The 21,971-nt window shown below is 40.7% G+C and overlaps 1 protein-coding gene and 1 non-coding gene across 2 annotated transcripts in view; one reads left to right on the top strand and one right to left on the bottom strand.

The window, feature by feature from the left end:
* Positions 1 to 21,971, top strand: part of LOC115823852 (zinc finger protein 208-like) — a 111,710-nt gene that overhangs the window by 34,549 nt on the left and 55,190 nt on the right. The window lies entirely within an intron of this gene.
* trnae-uuc (transfer RNA glutamic acid (anticodon UUC)) lies at positions 4,760 to 4,831 on the bottom strand. Its single transcript has one exon. It is a non-coding gene; the product is annotated as a tRNA-Glu (tRNA).

Here is a 21,971-nt window from a genome sequence, read left to right as displayed (position 1 = left end):
TGGTCCCGTTAAAACAAATGCGATGTAGTTTAATTTACGCAATTTAGCGTACATTGTTTATGATTTTTACAGTTTAAAATTTTCTCTGTAGATTACATTCTTTGTGTATGATGAGAAATAGTAGTATAGACAGCTTTCTGTTGTATTTCATGATGTATTAATGTAAATGTTGAATTGTATTTTCGTTTGTTTCTTCCGTCAGCTCTTACGGTGTGTTTGTAAGGAACATATGGCCAATAAAACAATTTTCATAAACCACCCGTTGAAGACCAGGACCTTAAATCAGCCAGGGATGCTACAGTTCCTGGTCATCAAGACAGAGAGAAAGTGTGCGTGTGTGTACAAGATAAGACAGAGAAAGTGTGTGTGCGTGTGTGTGTGTGTGTTCAGGGATCATCGTCGACTTTAATCCTTTTGTATTTAGGTTTTATTTGTGTTTTTCTCTCTAATGTTTATATTTAAATTTTTGATTACAGAACTGCATAATAACAACAAAATAATAACAAAAAACAAACAACAATTTTCACTGAAATGAAATACAAAACTTTGTTAATGAACTTTTTATTTCTGATCAAGAAAACATTGCACCTTATGCACGTTCATTTGTGTGTGTCTGTGTGTGTGTGTGTGTGTGTGTATGTGTATTATATGTGACACAGAGACACTGAGCCATAAACATAAAACCCTGCATAGAGGGGCTCAGTGAATGTGCAGTGGAATGTGTGCACGTGTGCGAGTGTGTGTGTGTCAGAGGACATGCTGTGGAAGGACACAGTTCCAGATGAGCAGTCCAGATACACTCCTACTCTGTGTGTGTGTGAGGGGGAGCGGGTATGACAGTGCTCTGTTCATTGTGACGGGCAGAATATTTGTTACCAAAGCACAAAAGACTCCAGGACTTTTCATTGGCTCGAAACCTACAGCCCTCACCTTCTCCTTTCCTCTTGATCTCTTTATATGTCACTGATATCTCAGCACATCCACTCCACTCAGTCTCCCAGTAACAGCGTCCAGTCAGACTCTCTCTACACATGACCTGAGACCAATGATCAAATCTCTCTGGATGATCAGGATACGACTGATTCTCTCTCATATGTGTTGCCTTTCTGTTCCCCTTAGACAGAGAGAGGAGTGTGTTTACTGTGTTTAGATCCAGTGTGAGATCACAGGCATCTACGGAGAAGAAGAGAAATTAGAGGAGACAACATATCACACACTCTCAACCCTCTCTCTCTCTCTCTCTGTTTGTGTGTTTATGTGGGTTTTATGCTAAATGCTACACTAAGGATATAGATGGTTCATGGAAATGATGAGAGAACAAACTGATGACTAGAAAAATGTATAAAAATGAATGAAGACAGGTCCTTACCTGAGGTGATGGAATCCCATGTGGAGTGTTAGTGGGTTGTGTGGAGCATTAGTGGGTTGTGTGGAGTGTTAGTGGGTTGTGTGGAGCGTTAGTGGGTTGTGTGGAGCGTTAGTGGGTTGTGTGGAGTGTTAGTGGGTTGTGTGGAGGGGTAGGAAAACAGGACAATGAAAAGGGAATGAGATTGAAATACTGTGTCAGTCAGAATACTCTACACATGCAATATTTCATACAACACCCTGGGGTGACAGTTGGTGCTGTGTGTGATGTGTGTAAATGGGGTTCTGATGTTCTGTTTGTCCTTGTGTGATTGCTGTGGTGTGAATGAATGCACCATGTTGTCTGTCTTGCCGTATCTCATCCTGGTTCCAGTGTGTGTTACAGGCTGCAAATACGGGGTATTTTTCAACAGCTGTTTGTGTGTGTGTGTGTGTGTGTGTATTGTTAGAGGGAGTCTGAGTCTCTCTCTTTCGATGTTAAATAGAATGAATAAATAAGTCACATTTTTGGAAGAACCTTAGTCAAATGGATGTCTTGTCCATGAGTAAACCGAGAGAGAGAGAGAGAGATTGAGTGAGTGAAAGATTGAGCATCAGCTCATCTAGATGGTGAAGGTATAAGAACAGCAATTGTAACATTAGCTGTAATAATATTGGGGGAAATTGATCTGCTTTTATGATCAGTGTGCCTCGTACAAAATAATACTTAAATAACTATACGTTATATCAGCCTGGTCTCATGAGTCATTCGACGTACTGTATTTCAGGCCCTGATTAATTCTGACCTGAGTATCTCCAGTTTACAGTGCTGATTCTTCAGTCCCACACAGAGAAACTTCACAGTGTCACAGCCTGCACCTCATTTTGGACTTTTGTTTTGATATGTCTTGTGCTCCTGTTCTGTGTCTGTCTCCGCCCCTCACCTGATCCTCTTTGTCCCATTTATTAACCTCGTTTTCCCCTTGTTAATTTCAATCAATCCTGTTTGCCCTGTTTAGTTCTGTATATCTGTATAAACACAACCCCACTCCTTTGTTAATAACGACAGTTTTCATTCTCCCTGACTTCTGTCCCCTTACGGTTGGTCATCCTCCTTCCTGAAGGCCACTAACAGAATCTTTATTTTTTTACATAACATGTTCAGCTGCAACGTCTATCAAGAATCCACTCCACACTACTGCTATGCCACTACCGTTACTTTCATTGGCTCCTTTAAAAGGTGTTCACAATGGTAGCACCATCAGTAAATACCTAACCCCCCCCCCCAAAGGAAAAAAGAAAAAGGTGCTGGATAATGGATATGTGCTTGGTGTATGTACAATTGTAACTTCGTTTTTTTCCCTTCCCATAACACCTTGTACATTTCTAATCAAACAAATTAATTAACTTAAAATAACATGACAATATGTGCAATACACGCTGCACTTTTGAACCAGGGACCTGGTGTAACAGCTTGAGGTGAGAGGCCAAACTTTATGCAAATGAATTTTTAGTTATGTATCTGTGCATAGATATCAAAGTAAGACAAAAGTTGAAAACTTTACAAATTCAATGCTCTTACAGGTTCAGCCACTCTCTCTCTCTCTCTCTCTCTCTCGTCAGCTCCTGTGATTCTGGATCCCAACACTGCGAACGCAGGGCTGCTGCTGTCTGAGGACCTGACGAGTGTGACGCTCTGTGAGGAGAGACAGCAGCTCCCTGATAACCCAGAGAGATTTGATGACTGGGCCCAGAGAGCCTCCGCTCAGGGACTCACTGCTGGGATGTTGAGGTTGGGGACAATAAATACTGGAGGCTGGGTGTGGTAACAGAGTCTGTGAAGAGGCAGGAACCGGCTTTGTTTAGTGGACTGTGGTGTCTATGGAACTGTAATGGTACTTATAAATCACACTCCCCAGAACAGGAGCTGAAAACTTCCATGGTCAGTGGCAAGCTGGAGAGGATCAGAGTGCTGCTGGACCTGGATGAAGGAAAGTTGTCATTTTTTGACCCAATCAGTGACACACACCTCCACACTTTCATGGTTGCTTTTACTGAGAATGTCTTTCCTTTCTTCAGCAACTTCTGTAAGGTCTTTCCTCTGAAGATTATACAAGTGAAGTCTTCTGTAACATTGGAAAAACACAGACCTGGTACCAAACTGTAATCTCAATGGAACCTATTGTGACGAAAGAGTTTAAAATGTAGAAAGGGGAAGATGAAGATGTCTATAATTAAATATAAATATAGCCACATGCTACAATTAAATATAGACACCTGCAGTGCGAGAGTCTCTTCTCAACCTCTGCTAGACTTTACTCAGCATGGACCATACATTTGTTGTATGTCTACTGACCATCTTCATCATCATTATCATCATACGCCATGGTAACAGCTGAGGCAGTCACGTGAGCTTGGTAGTTAAAAACTGCCTCAAGACTACCAAGTGTGGAAATATGTATATGGTATATACTGTGTGTGTGTTTGCGTGCGTAAGCCTGTAGGTAGCGATAAAACTTGACCATACATTACTAAATTTTTACTCATGCACTGCAATGAAAACACCATTTGACCAATTTATGAAATATTACAGCCTACAAATAAAACGAAATACACACATTTCTTTTCTTTCTTTTAAATCATCTTTTCCCATAGTGCTATGTTACCACACTGAGACAATTGCTATTGGCTGTCTCACCGTGTAGCTTTGAGCATGATTGGTTAATCTAACTGTCATCCAGGAAACTGGCCAATGACAACTGTGCACTCCTCTCGCCTGTCAAATTTGAAAGTGTTTGAGTGGGTGTGCTGCTGCTGGGCATCCGCACTGCGACTCGGTCGGTCTGCTAGTAATGGCTGTTATCTGGATTATTTTACACCTGCCTGCCAAAGTACTATTTTGAGCGAATTTTAGTTGTGGGTTGTCAACGGAGAATAAAAAACTGGAAGCCATGGGCTAGTGACACGAGAAAACAGACGAGCCGTGTGAAAAGTGTAAAAGCTATCGAAGAGTAATTATGCCCATTAAGAGTTTTATCAACGGGTAACGGACATATTGCAACCTACAGAAGGTAAACACCTATGTGTGTGTATTTTTGTACTGATTAATCAAGATGCAGTATGTTAAAGTGAGATGCTGATCGCGATTAGCGCGCTAGCGACATTAGCACATATTTCAGTGTAGTAGCAGCTAATGTTACTGTGTGTTACCACAGTGAATTTGTCCTCTGCATTTAACCCATCCAACACACCAGTAGTGAACACACACACTCCCCATTCCTTGGGGAGCGGGTTAAGGGGTTAAGTGCCTTGCTCAAGGGCACACAGCCGTGGATGTTGGGCCTGGGAATCGAACCGGCAACCCTCCAGTCACAAGCCCCGTTCTCTAACCATTAGATCTGCCCTAAAACATTGTTTCCCATACCGGGAGTCGAACCCGGGCCGCCTGGGTGAAAACCAGGAATCCTAACCGCTAGACCATATGGGAGTAGAAGTCTCCCGTTCAGGTGTCGTGTCGTGTGGACTGTTGCCGCCAGCCAGTCTGTGTAATTCCTCTCACCATTTCCCTCGTCATGCATCGTCCAGTTCCTCAGTCTTCGCCCATGTTTCACATGACAGCTCAGGGATTTGTGACGGAAACGTATTTAACTGTTTTGGTACACTATTTTTATACTTGTTTTTTTCATATAGGTGGTTTAAATATTTGTTTTTCATTTAACAAAATTCATTATTTGCATTTAAAGTACTGTGTGTGTGTTTGTCATATTTACATTTCCTTAAGGTGTAATTTTAGTTTAAAAAGGGAAAAATAATTAAAAACATAATTCTTAGTGGGATTTAAAAAACTTCAAAGCTAGTAATTTCATGTCTTTTACACAGGTTAGCACGGCCAGCCACAGGTAAAAGTACCCAGGGCCCCGCCCATAGTACTACAACACCCTTTAGACACTTAATAATTACATAGCTACTGCACATGGGTCAGGTGCTACACTATCCTTTTATGTATGTGTTTCTTTCTGAGTAATTTTTCTATTACCTTTTCCAACACGGATAACTGCTAATGATAAGAAACTTGTTTACATTTAATACATCCGATGCATTAGATCAAGCATTGGAACAAGGTTTACAGGGGTGAAAGACACTCAACAGAGAGACAAGACCATCGTTAGTAAGTATCAACTACAGTAAAAAAAAAACAAGACAAGATATCAGTTTAAGCATGATTTCTAAACCTTACATTGAGATTGAGATATGTGGTATTAAGTATGATTTCTTAAGTATCATAAGTATCATGTCTTAAGTACACTGGTGATAGAAAAACTGAGTATCTTTTACTTTTCTCTGTCTTCTTCTGAGTTGGCACACTGAAAGGGGAATAGACTCTTTTCAAAGATATGTCATCATCATCATCATCATCATCATCAATCCTTCATTTAATTCTCAGGAGAACATTGAGGGAAAGTCCCTCATGACCCTCAGACATGTCATAACAGGGTAGACGCAGCTGCAGTTAATAAAGTTATAAGATCGTTGGTTTGATTTTGGTGTACCAGCTGACAGTTTTTAAGCTACAACTGTGTTTACCTTGCTGTGATACATAATAATAATAACAACAAGAATAGTAATAATTATTATTATTTTTATAATAATAATTATTATTATTATTATTATTATTATTATTATTGCTGTGATACATCTGTGAAAAGTGTCTATTGTTGTGAATCCTCGTCTTCCTTCTTTTGGTGATTCACATTCTTCTGAGGGCAGTGCTGAGACATGCATCAGGTGCATGTTTTAATCTGTAAACATTAATAACTAGCACTTTCAGCGCTGACAGTGTCTCATCATGGCAAATGTTGGTACAGACAATTTAAATAAAGTTAGTTTAAGATTGTTTAAAGGAATAGTAAAAAATGAAATACAGAAATCCTGTTTAGGGGCGTTTCAGTGAATCTTAGTGTGACCCTGGGCTGCCCTCCTCAGCCTGCTGCCACCGCGACCCGGTCCCGGATAAGCAGCAGACAATGGATGGATGGATGGATGGATGGATGGAGTGTTTGTCCAAGTATGGTACATTATCAGAACTATACGGACCTTCCAGGGGTCAGGAGAATATTATAAAAAAACAACATAAAACTGAATTGGAATATACAAGTTAAATAACAGCAGACCACAGCCCCCTCAGCTCAAGAGCATAATTTGTTGATTTCTCCACCTGTGTCAAAGGTGAAATCATGACCTTATCATGATAGTAACCCTAACAGACAAAACAGACACCTGGAGAAATGCCATTTTTAGTTTTTCAACTCCTCATGGAGAGCTCTGAAGAACCGTTTGTGAATAATTGGTTGATATTGTAAATTTACATCTGAATGCAGTAAATAAAAGTGTTTTAGAATCAAAAGTGGCGTATACATTATTTGTAATTAAGTTTCCAACCCCACTTTAACTGAAACACTGAAAATCTTGTAGATATATCAGTTTATTTTTTATTTCTTCAGTATGTTTTCAGTTGAAGATATTTCACAGTACTATTAAAGCTTCTATTTAGTGAGAATTTGAGGAAACTTGTCTACTGTTATTTGGTATTTTAATTATTCAATGGCGTAGTCATTTAAGGTTTGTACTGTAATTCTGCAAAAACTGAATCATTAAATATTTAGATTGTGCTTCTACAGGTTTTTAATGTTACATATTTAAACATTAAATATAAACACAAACACATTAAATCTAAACACAAACAAGTTCAATTTTGAGATGATTTTAATCTTTTATACAGTATTTTTAGAGACGTTTTGTGTTGTCTTCCAAAATAAAACTGTTGTTTTACAATTTTGAGCATGTGTTAACAGTGTATTGAAGGTGTTTGATCGTAATAATTCAGGAAATAACTGTAAAATAACAGTGTTTCTCTGCAAACCTTTAAAGGAACTTTCTGTACATTTATTGTTTTTTCACTTTATTTCAAGTTAGGATATTTTACTTTAATTTTACGGTTTTGTTTGGCAGCCTATTGCTGCCAGTCGTTTGAAAGTTCTTTCCGATTTTTTTTTTATTCACAGTGTGAGGCTTTATTCTGCCCATTTGTAGCAGTCTGTCTTTACGTAGTGATGAGTATCTGTCCGGGAGCTCCGGACATGCAGGTTAGGTGAATTTGAGACACTAAATTGCCCTTAAGTATGAATGTGTGCGTGAGTGAGTGAGTTTCTCTGTGTGTCTGCCCTGCGATGGACCGGCGACCTGTCTAGGGTGTTTCCCCGCCTTTCGCTCTATGAGCGCTGGGACAGGCTCTAGCACCCCCCGCGACCCTAATCAGGATAAGCGGCTTAGATAATGAGTCAGTGAGTGAGGAATGACAGTCACAGCCAGGAAGCAGTATGACTGCATATGCGAACAAACAAATCATTTACACGTTTTTATTCTTTCGTTAACGGTAAATGATTATCCCAGGACAAGCTGAACCCGAAGACTTGGATGACTTCAATCAAATCTAACCGAGTCAGAGTACACGTTAACCTGTTTAAAACCATTTAAATTCAGAACCGCTATCTGATAATGAACATTCTGTCCTGAATACACAGTCAAATTTAACCTAGACATGAAAGCAGCGGTTGTACATAAAATAATAATAATAATAATAATAATAATAATAATAAATCTATAGGCTACTGTAGAAGTTTGTTCACACTGCTGTGCCAAGTATGTTCTCGTAATAACCTCCCTTGTAATAGTTGGGCTGAATTATTTATTCGTAGTTTACGGATAATGCAAAGCCTTATATGCATAAGTTTGTCAATAACTAACTAACTAACTAAAATAAGTACATGCTCAGTTCTATGACACTACGCAGGTGCTGTAATTCTGAAACATTTGAAAAGTGCGTCTCTAAGTCAGTACGTCGTCCTGCTCCAGGTAACTGTAGAATGTCCAGAATCAAACACTGCTCAGAGTTGTTCTCAACTTTGCCGAAAGCACTCGCTTTTACGCTGCTCTCCAGATACCACAACCTTGCGATTTTCACCGAGACTTCAACTGAATTTTAACACATTCGACATCTTGCCGTTATACTTACAATTTAAAAGCAAAAAGGAAAAAAATCCATAGGAGTATTGAGATTTTCGCCTTTAGGCCCAATATTGGCCTGTTCGGGACTTGGCTAGCCCTCACAGAATTCGTCTGCCACGTCGTTTTCTTAATTTACAGTTACAGCTACAGTTTTTGGAAAATCCGAAAAAAAAAAACTATTCACATCTTCGCCTTTAGACCTATAACTGTTTAATTGGCTGCTGTTCGAATTCATCGGACTGATTGTCAGTCCTGTACCTTAGCTTTTACTTTACTAAATAATATTTTAACAATCTTCTTTATTTTCAGAATCCATAAGAGAGATTCTTGGTAAGTGATTTACACTTTCATTCGCCGTGCTTGGTAGTATTAATCTGATTTGATTAATCTGATTGTCCTAGCATTTCTGGCATCGACATACAACACCGGTTCTGATCCGTTTCACAAACTAGTCAGTAAGTAAATTTATTATTATTATTATTGTTATATTCCCTTATCTTCATATAACAAATTTGAAAAATGCTTTTATCAGATTGTAACGCTGCGACGTCATCACCTTATTAAATGTCACGCAGTCTCAATATTCAGTTGGTTATACCGTAATATCATATTGTCGTGAGACTTTGTATGTGTCCATCCGGTCATTCGTTCATTCAATTGACAAAATATTCTGTAAATAAATATTCTAAAAATAAATAAATAAAATATTCTGTAAATATTATTATCATGACAATTATTATCATCGCTGTTAATTTGTTGTTGTTGTTGTTATGTTTGTTTATCACAACTCTTTCTATATTTATAAGGTGGCATTGCGTTAAAAAAATGGTTGCATATAACCTGATAACCTTCCTTTTTGGTTTGCGTGTATTTGTGTGCGTGTGTGTGTGGGTATGAGAGATGCCAAGACGCAGTGAACGACTTGTTTCCAGTGGGTATTACTCAAATACCAGCTCTGAGACCAGCACCAGCTCCACTGGATCCACTGGCCTAACGTCTTACAGGAAAAGCCCACTGAGGTACTTTAGTGTCTGTGTCTCTGTGTGTGGAGCCTTGAAAATGTGTCCAGCACATAGTTCTTTTCCATTGTCATACACTGTCTGATGCAAATCACCTCTCCCTCTCTCCCCATATCGCTCCCTCTGTGTCAGGAATCCTAGGCCTAGGACCAGAAGCCACAAAGGAGCCAGCTCCTCTAGTGTGTCCAGCTCCTCCAGTGTGTCCAGTGAGGTCTCCCACCGGCCCAGGACCAACACCAGTGACGGTGAGTGTCTGTTCTCTGCCCCTGAGCAGCACTGCATAGCTCCTGTTCTTTAGGACAACAAGTGTTTGTATTAAAGAGTGAAGAACTCATTAAAGGAACAACAACAATAAGGTTTATTTAGACCCCAGTATCACTGTTTAAAGTCTCAAAGGGCTTTACATGACCACAACAAACAAAACAGGACAGCACTCCCTGACTTAATCAGGGGGAAGAGTTGTGAAGAGTTGAAGATGATAATAGTCATTATCATTGATGTGTATGAACATGGCTGGTGAAAATGGTCATATTTTAAATTTTGCTTTTGTATATTTTTACCTCATCAGCACGTTCTTTGGCAATGTTCAACTACTGGTTTCCCACAGCCTGGTACACTCTGACCTCTGGATTATCTCTGCTGCTTGTATTTCAACTGAGCCGGTAAACTGGGTTTCACTTGTATCTCTGTGTAGTTTTATATAGCTTTGTATAGAGACCAAAATCGTACTGTGGTATGTATGTAGTGTTGTAGTGAATGTATGTAATCAGTACAGGTGTTGGTTTATGTAGGTAGTGTTGTAGTGAATGTATGTAATCAGTACAGGTGTTGGTTTATGGCACTGGGGGAGTGTTTCAGTTGCTTTGCTTGTGGGATCTGATCACAGTGTATGTGTAACTGTGTATGTCCCAGTATAACTGTCATTAACCGATATCTGTTTCTGTGCAGACACACTGCCACGAAGAAGACCACCCTCCTCTTCCTCCTCATCTCTCTGGTGATTTTTGGTGAGTTTTGTTGCAGTCAGTCAACACTGTTTATTTGAGAGAGGTTATCATGTTGTATTTGTATGTTATGAGGACTGGAATTTGTGTGTTTGTGTAGAATATGAGTGGTTATGTCTTTTCTCAGGTCTATGGTTCTGGTCCCCTTCTGTTTCTACACCCCTCACTCAAACCAAGGCCTCCATCAGACCTGATCAACACACCTCACATGTGGGTCCATTTTACTGTAGAAATAGCACTGTCACTACACTCTCCACATTCATCTGCCCAGTCTCCTAATACTCTCATCATTTCTCTTTCTTTCTTTCTTTCTTTCTTTCTTTCTTTCTTTCTTTCTTTCTTTCTTTCTTTCTTTCTTTCTTTCTCTCTTTCTCTTTCTTTCTTTGTTCAACAGGACCAGATACCTCATGCTAGTGTGTTGGCTATAAAGGATCACATTTATGCTGATCTTCGTGAACTTGATGCCAAACTGTCTGAGAGTAGAGACAGAGATGTGGAGAAATTAATGGTGAGAGACAGACAAACGTCCAGTGAGAGAGGAAAAAGAGTGATTATAAAGATGATCAAATGGTTCTGTATTTTCATTATTTTAATATTTTATATGTGTGTGTTTTGTGTCAGAGAGAGATTACTCAACTAAAAGAGGACAGAGAAAAACAGAGGCTTGTGATTGAGGTAAGAAATCTGAAATTTGAATTGAACATTTCAGCATATCTGCCCCACATTCACACACACACACACACACACACACACAATGAGATGTAAATTTAATAATGGAATGTAAGCAGATTTCTGTTTCTGCTGCAGTAACAGACCATGACACAAGAATAAGAGACAGATTGTGGATAGAGATCATTCAGAGCGTTGGTCATCCATGTATTTGTGTCTTTGTCTCCCTCTAGAGGCTGGAAACTGACATAGCGAGTCTGAGGGTGAACACAAAGAAGTGAGTACCTCTTACCTTTTGTGTCCCGGTTGTCAGTGTCTGCCCTTTTATCCTCAGAGTTTTTTTAAAAAATTTTGATGCTTTAAAATCATATGTGAATTTGCATGTCCCAATCGTAGAGTTAAATTAATTTTTTGGACTTTGCGGCTTATACTGATGGCTTCATGTGAGTGTTTTTCTCTCTAAAGTGTGGAGCCTTATGTGCACAGACAGAAGGAACAGGAGATGGCTGAAATGCAGGGTCTGATTGGTGGTTTAAAAGAGCATGTATCCAATCTCCAGTCGACCTCTGACCTGATTCAGCAGAGAATGGACACCCAGGAGAAACAACATGCTGAGGTAGTGTATATAAACACACACTCACACACACATACGCGTACAACCTCATACACAAACACAGTCTCGCTCTCTCTCTCTCTCTTTCTATCCTCTATCTCCATCACACAAACACACACACAACATACACACACACACACACACACATCCATATCTTCCTCACATACGTGTCTGTTAAATTATTGTGGAAACAGTGACATTATTGTGGATTCAGACCATTGTTTAAACTACTCCTCTCACAGAATACCTCGAGACTGAAGCTGGAGCTGTGTGATCGTCTGTTTAAGTTCCTTTCCTCAAGTGTCAGTCACCTGAATGTGGTACTGCGCTCAGACCTCCAGGAGGAACTGGAGAACCTGGAGAAGAGAATACTGGAGCGGCTTGGGCGGGACAGAGGAGAGCAGAGAACAGACGTCTGGAGAACTGTGGGAGAAAGTCTTGGGCAGGAAGGAGCGGGAGCCGTCACCATACAGGTGAACAGCGGGGGTGGACCATACACCACTCACTACGGTCATATTCACATTGTGCTGGGTGGTTTAAAATACAGCGTATAATGTGATGTATTTATCATTTTAGAACTGTGTGGATGTGTTTAAACTTGTTTCACACAAGGCCTCTTGGAAGTGCGTATGTGTGTGAATGTGTGTTATTCTGATGGATTGTCGTCCACTGTTTTCTAGGTTGGACTGTCCTATTGTACACTGGTGACAGTGTCCCGTATTAAAAGGAGTGTGGGTAGTTTTGAATTATTGTCTGTGTAAATAGCGCTTGAACTGTTTGTTTTAGGACATGGAGATAATTGTTCAGAGAGCCCTGAGTTTGTACAGAGCCGACGGGATCAGGATGGCGGACTACGCTTTGGAATCTGCAGGTCCAACCTCTCCTCCGATTTAATCACTGCTAATGAGCGTGTGGTTAACATGGACTTTGGTACGTTTCAGAACTGAGATTTATGTGTGTGTGTGTGTGTGTGTGTGTGTGTGTGTGTGTAAACAGGTGCGAGTGTGATAAACACGCGTTGTTCGGAGACGTACCAGACCCGGGCAGCGTACTTAAGCCTGTTTGGGTTCCCTGTGTTCTGTGTTATCACAGGGTATGTCCAGTGTGAATGAAGCAGAAAATCTTCTAGGAAAGTTTGTTTACGATCAGGAGGGAGAATCAGTTCAGACATTCAAACTGCCAGTGAGTGACAGCTATAGACCTTATAATAAACATCCATACAAATATACACAGGAGCATACACACCTCTGAAGGTGTGTATGCTCCTGTGTCAGTACTGAGTACTGACATAATTTGACATGACATTCTGTGCAGTCAGTTTAGACAGGGGAGATGTAAATGTGTTACAGTGGATAAAGTAAGTCAGTATAAATGTTCCTTTTATGTATCAGTGAACTGCCTGTCTCATGTAACCAATCAAAGCACTTACAGACATGCTACAATGAATTACAACTCACCATCCCAACAGTTTCTCAATTTTAATCTCTCTCTCTCTCTCTGTCTCTCTCTCTCTCTCAAAAGTCTCCAGAGCAGAGGATTTACAGGATGGTCGAACTCCGTATCCTAAACAACCGGGGTCACCCTGAGTACACCTGCGTGTACCGTTTTCGAGTTCACGGGGAACCACTGTCTTTGTGAATCTGAGGCAGTGAACAGAGGATGATGGGTCGTCATGGTATTTTTCTTTATGTGAAAAAGAGGAAACAGAAGAATCTTAGTTTGGGCTTAAATAAACCTCCTCAGTTTTGTTTTACATGCTTCCTCAAGGCCTCCAGTGTTCTTTTACATTCTATTTCTTCTGGATTATTCCTTTTCTGTTATGCTGGTGTAATGACTATGATGATATAAGGTAGTCTGGTGTGTGTGTGTGTGTGTATGTCAGTATGGGGATTTGTGTTCCATTAAGTGTCAGGGCTCTTTTCTCATTGGTCTATAAGTGTAAACATATGTGACCATCTGAATAACTCCACTCTGAATAATTCTAATAAGTCCTTTTTCTACAGTGGCTGTAAAACACTTAAGCAGTGGAGTTACAGCCCATCAGAAGTGTCTGATTAGAAAGTGTAGCTCTTGTGTAGCCTTAATGATGTAACCATAGGTCAAAGTGGCATTAAAATTGGAATTAAAAAGGTCTTTAAAAGCATTGAATTGAATTTGCTGATACCTGCAGATACCAGCATTTTCCTAGAATTCCCATAAGCACTAGAGCAGTTGTTACCTATTGTAATAAAAGGAAATATAGCCCCTTCCCCACCTGTCCTTTGTTAACTTGTACTACACACACCTCACCCCACATGGGGCATATTCATTTGTCCTTTGACTCATACACTTACAGACATGGTACAGCTTCCAAAAATGCACAGAGCCCATTGTCATTGCTCTGCGTGAACTTTTTTTTACCAACAGACTATAAATTTATAAGTAAATGAAGGGAAATCAGAGCTTTCTGAGTTTGTCCAAACTATATGATGGAGAACACTGGGCGGATTTTTGCCAACTCTGAATGGTATTGTTAAAATACTATGAGATTAGGCATACAGTTCAACACTGTCACCTGCCCTCATCAGCAGAGATGAACCAGTGTGTTAGTCGACTTAGTGGGGCAGTTCAGCTCAAATTTTCATAAGAATTGTGCAATTTTTGATAAAAGCATCAAATTTGGTAGCAAAGCTCACAAAGGGGGTCTGAGCCCATCAAGTAACAGTAGCAGAACTGTACATTTTATAATAACTACATCAAAACGGATCCTCCCAGTGATGTGCTGCATTTTGATGAGTGGTGCAACAGGCAGAGAGATCCAATCCCACAGTTTCAGTACTGGGCCACTGTTATGGAGCTAGAGCTGTCTCTTCTGATCTGTGTACGGTCTCTACGATTGGGCTCTTTCAATATGTTCCTTGATGCCTTGACTGAGTTCACTCCCTGGTTTTTATCCCTCGATCATACACATTATGTTAGATGGATCCCAATGCATTTGAGGGACATGGCTGAGCTTACTACAAAACATCCACAAGTTTACAGGGCGTTTTTAGCTGGCAAATTCATTGTGCAGAAGACAAACAGAGTGTTCTCTGCAACTCCCATAGATCAAGCACATGAGCAGAATAATGCCTGTGTGAAAGGAGAGGGGGGAGCGGTCAGCTTGGTAGATAATCCTGGTGAACCATGTTGATGGATGGTTGCTGGGCCTGAAGTGGCTGGTGTAATCCAAGAGATTAAGGAGGTACCATCAGAATGGACCTAAGCACGCAACCAGGCATCACCATGATCAAACCTCAAGTGTGCAAGAGATGTCACATGTAGCTGAAACTACTGAAAGGTTCACAGTTTTGCTTTATGACAGGACCAGTGCATGTCTACTTGTTAACACAGCCAGAAGAACGTGTTTTTTCAAAAAGGCACAGCGTTTGTCAAATTCCACCATCTGGTTCAATTGCCGTTTTTAATAGTTTCTTCCCCCATTTTAAATGCACCCAAGCGACACTAGGACCCAGCGGAAAAACATGACACGAGGGTTTGCTCACAGAGGCGGTCGACCTTTGGATTTAATGCAGGGCTGGCAAACGTACGGCACGCGGGGCAGAACCGGCCCGCGAGATGAAATTTGCCAGATGTGAGAAGTTATGACATTAACTGCAATCTATTTATTTGACCACCGGGGCGCACTGTTACAGTGAGAGTAGCGGATACAACACAATATTCTTTTGCCGCCGTCTGACCCAAAGCCCCAGAATGTCTTTGTCAGAAAGAAGAAAAGTGGACACAGAATGTAGAACATTTCAAGAAAAATGGACCAGCTCCTATTTATTCACACAGGTCAGTGGGAAACCTGTGTGCTTGGTGTGTAAGCAGCAAGTTGCAGTGCTCAAGGAATATAATATTCGGCGCCACTATGAGACTCATCATAGTGAACAATATGACATCTTGCAAGGACAACTGAGAGGAGCAAAGATCAATGAAATGTTAGCGGGTCTGAGAAAACAGCAGTCTGTTTTTACCCATAGCCGAGGGATTAGTGGTGCGTCGATCAAAGCCAGCTACCTTACTGCTAACGAAATAGCATTAGCATCCAAGCCATACTGTGAGGGCGACTTGGTGAAAACATGCATGCTGGAGGCTAAAGAAATTGTGTACCCTGAGGAGCGACAAGCTTTTGCCAACATGAGCCTGACGAGGAATACTGTGGCAGACAGGATTTCAGACCTTTCCGCAGATTCGGACCGCCAAATAAAGCACAACGTCAAGTCATTTGTTGCATTTGCATTTGCAATTGCAATTGATGAGAGCACTGACAGTACAGATGTTGCTCAACTGGCCCTATTCATTCGCCATACTCATTAAAATAAAATAAAAATCCACTGTGATCTGTAAGTTGTAATGCACATGTGTAAATGATGAACTGATGCATAACACTGTTTAAATTGCAGTTCTTGTATTCAAATTTCAGATTTTTCATAATATGGGTTGTAAAGGGATAGTTCAATAAATGTGAACATCTTAATAATATATTAATACTTCTTTGCACTAAAACAAAGACATGGATTTAGAGTTCTAGATATTTATAGATTATTATGCAATTATTTTACTGGTCCGGCCCACTTAAGATCAAATTGTGCTATATGTGGCCCCTGAAGTAAAATGAGTTTGACGCCCCTGATTTAATGTTTTCTTTGCTCCACGAAACGATTGATAATATTTTATTTCGAGGGATTAATTTGATTGCTGAATGTACGTAGCCTGACGACTGTCAGCAAAGCTTGTGATATGCGGGGTAAACAACCTCATATAGCCAGCGCGTGGCTGTCTGTGGCTGAGAGTCAGTAACTCTTTGCAAAAGGTACAGAGCGTTTAATAGCAACATTGACCATTGACAGCGTTTACTTTCACATCTGCAAAGTTTTACTAAGTTTGGTTTTTGTGACGTAGCAGAGGAGTTCATCGGCCCCATAGCTGCACGGTTTGATTGACAGCCGCCACAGCCTCTTGATGGCCGCCCTCAACGCTCTCTTCTCAGCCATTGGATGAAAGCAAGACTTTTCAAAAACTGGGCTTTGTTGCATTTTTACAGCTTTTGACGTAGCAATAGATTAGAAACTGTGTAGCAACAGTATAAGCGGCTCATGTGCCGGCCGGGTAAAAGAAAGCATCCATTTATTCTTATTTCTGACCGTTAAAAACCAAACGACCAACGAAAATGCGGGACATTATCTCAATATGAGGGATGCGGGACAAAGGGTAAAGGAGTTTTTTAAAAGTTTACAGGGTACAGGAGTTTTTGTTGTTGTTGCTCCTCGCTTGTTTGTTTGGAATGTTTCTCGTCAGTACGAGGACGCGCCCCGTTTTCAAAACACCCACTCAGAATCTAAGGTTGAGTCCTGCCCAGTCAGTTTTCTGTGAGTGAACGGCGTATCTAGGAGACGCAAATCACAAAACGATTACAGAAGTTGGACTTCGTATTCTGTTGAAAGTGCGCATTTTGAACATGGCTTGAAAACACTTGAGTTTTCGAACGGACCGCGGAATGGAGAGGCTAGTGCGCCGGGAATATCCAATTATTCCAACGCCGAGTCTGAACGAAAACAAAGAACTGGTGTCCCCGTTAAATGCATTTTTAAGAAGATATCTGAGCAGCAGTACACGTTCATGGAGAATATTATTTGGCGGTTGGACAGGATGGAGTCAGACATCAAAGAGGCGCAAGAGGAGTCTTCCCCCCCTAAAAAGAAGAAGAGCGGGAAATAACTCTGTTTCGGTAAGTTTATTTCTGTAGCCTGCTGGCTTTTGTCTTCGACTGCCGCACACTCTGATACGTTCGCATTTGTTCATCTGCTTTATCCCTTAATGTGGTTGAATTGAACTTTTGTACTAATTTTGCTTCTACAGGAAGCTGTGCGGAGAATGCATAATGCTGAAAACATGCAGAGATATGATCCACAGACAAGGTAACACAACGTGTTGTTGGTAGGCTATATCATGGCGATTGTTTCATAACAGCCCCTGGAATTCTAAACGAACTTTTAATCAGTCTTCCTTTCTTCCTCACTCTTTTCCTCTCCAGCATCCTGCAAGACCTATTGAGATTATTGGAACGAGTTACAGGATGAACCAAGAAGGGAATCTGGAGAACAAAGAGGGGGCAGGATCGCTGCTCGAACGAGGCAGAGGAGAAGAGTAAGTCAAAACATAATCATTTCCCAAGTAGTTCTTCGACTTTTCCCTCCATTTGCTATTTTCAGTGATCTAATTCCTGTTTTTACTGTGTTCTGCAGCTGCACAAGGCCAGAGTCAGTGTTCTTGAAACTGAGGAAGAGGCTGCCATATGGAAGACTGTGTAGCGGACTCAAACACAAGGCCAACGGTTGTGTTGGTGCCACATATTTAATAATTTAATAAAGGCTTGAAAATACACACAGATATATTTTATAAACTCGATCAATGGCTGCACAAGTGCTTAGCATAGAGCTAACACGGAGAATCTCATCATAGTAGTGAATTTGTTCGATACCCCGTGACCAGCAACACGTGGAGCACTATGTATTTCGCCACTGCCACCTACTGGGCGCCAATGAACTTGCTGGTAATAAAGAACAAGAACTGTACGAAGTATATATACATATGGGCTGTCGACTCCAAACTCATCTGCTGAACTGAAAGAAAGACGGATTTCATAATTTCTCACTGTGCTACAATTGCATCAGTAGATATAATTTCTGAAGAGGAGGACGCCATCTTGGATGGAAGGCCAGCGTGGGTCCTCCCTAGCACAGAGTTGTCTGCACTGTGTGGGGTGCTACAGAATAGACTGGACAAAGAGCAAAACTATGTTGTGTATCACCATGCACGAGTTGGTGCGGATAGATTTGCAATGGAGAGCACAGAAGCTGGGTTGCTCTTGGCAATGCTCAACATTTAGTGTTTCATTTATGTTCCCAAAAAGCATTTATATTATATACTATGATATTATAGTATATTCTTTCTAATGTATTATATTCTTTGTTGTACATTGATATATATATATGTCAATATGCCTTATAATTTATGTTATACTGTATTTTCTTTATTTATAATAAAATTTGTGTAATTCATTTTTGTTTAAGTTAAGTTTAAGTGATTGCATACACACTGTGAACAGTGAACATGTCCTCTGCATTTAACCCAGCCAACACACCAGTAATGAACAGATGCAGGAGCAGTGGGCAGCCTTCCTGGTGAGCGCCCACAGAGCATTGGGGTTAAGTGTCTTGCTCAAGGGCACACAGCCGTGGATGTTGGGCCTGGGAATCGAACCTCCAGTCACAAGCCCGATTCTCTAACCTTTAGACCATGGCTGGCCTAACTGATCCCTAATCCTTGGTCACTAATCCTTGAACTAACTGATCCTCTGTCAGTGGTGTGTCTCTAATAAAGATAAACTAACTGATCCTCTGTCAATGGTGTGTCTCTAATGAAGATAAACTAACTGATGCTTTGGCAGTGGTGTGTCTCCTGGGAATTGAACCAGCAACCCTCCAGTCACAAGCCCAGTTCTCTAACCTTTAAACTAAGGCTGACCATCTAGCTGCCAGACTATCTATACAATCTACCTATGAACATACAACACCACCACCAGTTATAATAATATTAATAATAATAATAACAACAACAATAATATTTATAATATGAACCATATGAAATCATGTCGGGGGGGCGGGGGGCACAATAGACCAATGGGGAACGGTTTTAGAGGAGGGGCAAGGTATTGCTCCACCAATCCAAAGTAAGACTTTTGACCAATTGCAGGATACCTGGTGGCCCGAGGTGTGAAGTGCAAATGTTCCCTTGCAAGCACCCCCAAGGGATTATTCACCATGGCAACTATGGGCTGTAGGCAGACCCCCAAACCTGGCACGTATTTAGGAGTATTCTATGCTGCGGAGTATCCGGGAATATACAGGAGTATTCCAGTGCGGATACACCTCTTTTCACGCAGTGGAAGTGCACTCACTGTTTATTTGGACATGATCACTACTTACTGAAACAATTATATTACATCAGAGCAAGCATTTTGATTACACGATCAGCTTATCCTCCGTCTTGACTGAAGAGAGAACTGGGAAGGGGGCGTGGCTTCTAGCCCCTCTTGAGTAATCTGATTGGTGTATTCAAAAATCCTTGCTGTAACGTCCCACGAAGGCAAGCAACCATTATCTAAACCGCTTATCCTGATTAGGGTCGCGGGGGGTGCTGGAGCCTATCCCAGGCGGGGAAACACCCTGGACAGGTCGCCAGTCCATCGCAGGGCAGACACACACACTCACACCTAAGGGCAATTTTAGTGTCTCCAATTCACCTAACCTGCATGTCTTTGGACTGTGGGAGGAAACTGGAGCTCCCGGAGGAAACCCACGCAGACACGGGGAGAACCTGCAAACTCCACGCAGAAAGGACCCGGCCGGGAACCAAACCCGAAACCTTCTTGCTGTGAGGCAACAGCTACCCACTGCGCCCGCTAATTTCGTTCTACAGTTAAAAGGCAGCTTTACAGTTACAGCCTACAGTTGGCCTTAGTTCACAGGAAAAAAAAAGTTTGCTCTGGTAAGGTACTTGGAAGATAATTATCGGTCTGTTGTTCCCATTTCTCGTATAAAAATTTCGATTTCGACAAAACTACCAAGTACTGGGTGTTTGGACGACGGAGCCTATTATCGACGCCAGATTATGCTACTGGTAAACTGTTCATTGCATTAAGTCTATAACATATCTTACTTTAGCTTACTCGACGCTGCCTGATTGTGTAAAAAAGTCAGATGAGGGAAAATTCGGTATTGCTGGAAATATAGTCGGAATTGCAAAAAATAAGGTCGGGATTCTGAGAAATAAAGTCGGAATTGCGAAAAAGAGGGTCGCAATAAAGTAAAACAATTTTGTAATGTGGCGGGAACGGGCTTCCGTAGTTCTACGGTTGAGACCTTGCGTCTGTTTGTTAAATTCAGATCAGGCGACGAGTCCGATGACAATTGTTAACTTGAGGTAAAAATCTACATTTTCTACGTTAGTTTTTCTAAGTGAAGACTTTTGAAATCCAGATCCTGTAAAGTAATTCTTTTAGAAAAGCTGCTCACGAAAAGTTCTCTCTCATTGATCAACCAGTAAATAGTTAGAATGGGACGTAATCCATGCCAAAATGAAAACGAAAACGGTAAAATGAAAGTTCAAACCCCGGTTTGACATTTCTTTTTCAAAACCTGTGCGCACATATCCTGCCATTTAATTTTCGACATGAACACGCTGTATCTGCCAAAAAGAAAATGCAAAAGGCAAACCAGCATTGCGTTTTCGTTTCCCACTTTGCCTTTTCATTTTCGAGTTGGCCTATATGCAAATATATGTTAAGGAGAAATGGGCGTTACCGAAGACACGGACAATATCTCCAAGCCTATCTAAAATGACTTCGACTCTGAGTAAAACGAAGTCTTCATCCTGACAATTCGCTAACTTAGCTCACTCGCCGTCTCTGAGAATGCATCCGCCATTGTTACCTCTATTAGGCTTTCGGGCACTTTCGCGGTCACGTGTCTTCCACTATTAAGGTCCGTGTCTTCGGTAACGTCCAGTTCTCCTTAACATATATTTGCATATAGGCCAACTCGAAAATGAAAAGGCAAAGTGGGAAACGAAAACACAATGCTGCTTTGCCTTTGCATTTTCTTTTTGGCAGATACAGCGCGTTCATGTCGAAAATTAAATCGCAAACTGGGATTTTGCCATAGGATTATCAACTTTGTCTTTTCGTTTCCATTTTGACCGATTTGTACCGCCAAATCTGTTCAAAGGAAAAGACTAACAAACGAAATGACAAAAAGATATTTTAATTTTATTTTTATTTTTGTCAGAAAAGACTCGCGTTTGTCTTGAAAATGAAAATAAAAATCGAGTTATGTAATTTCATTTTTCATTTTGGCAGGATATGTGCGCACAGGTATTGAAAAAGAAATGTCAAACCTGGGTTTGAACTTTCATTTTACTGTTTTCATTTTTATTTTAATTTTGGCATGGATAACCTCCCATAAGTTAGCAAGTGTGCTGATAAATTAATTTATACATGATGTAACATTTAGCCTGGCATTTAATGTCTTGGTTCAAACTAATCTTATCTTAGAGGAGTACTTTGTCTTAACCTCATTTTCCTCTACCTCTGTTCTGCTGTATCATGTATCTGTCTTATTCTGATAGGAAATGCGTGTAAATAAAGAGCAGTTTTGCATGAGAGTGTGTATA

This window comes from Chanos chanos, chromosome 11, assembly GCF_902362185.1.
Source record: "Chanos chanos chromosome 11, fChaCha1.1, whole genome shotgun sequence".
NCBI lineage: Eukaryota > Metazoa > Chordata > Actinopteri > Gonorynchiformes > Chanidae > Chanos > Chanos chanos.
This window is presented reverse-complemented; position numbering and strand designations above follow the sequence as displayed.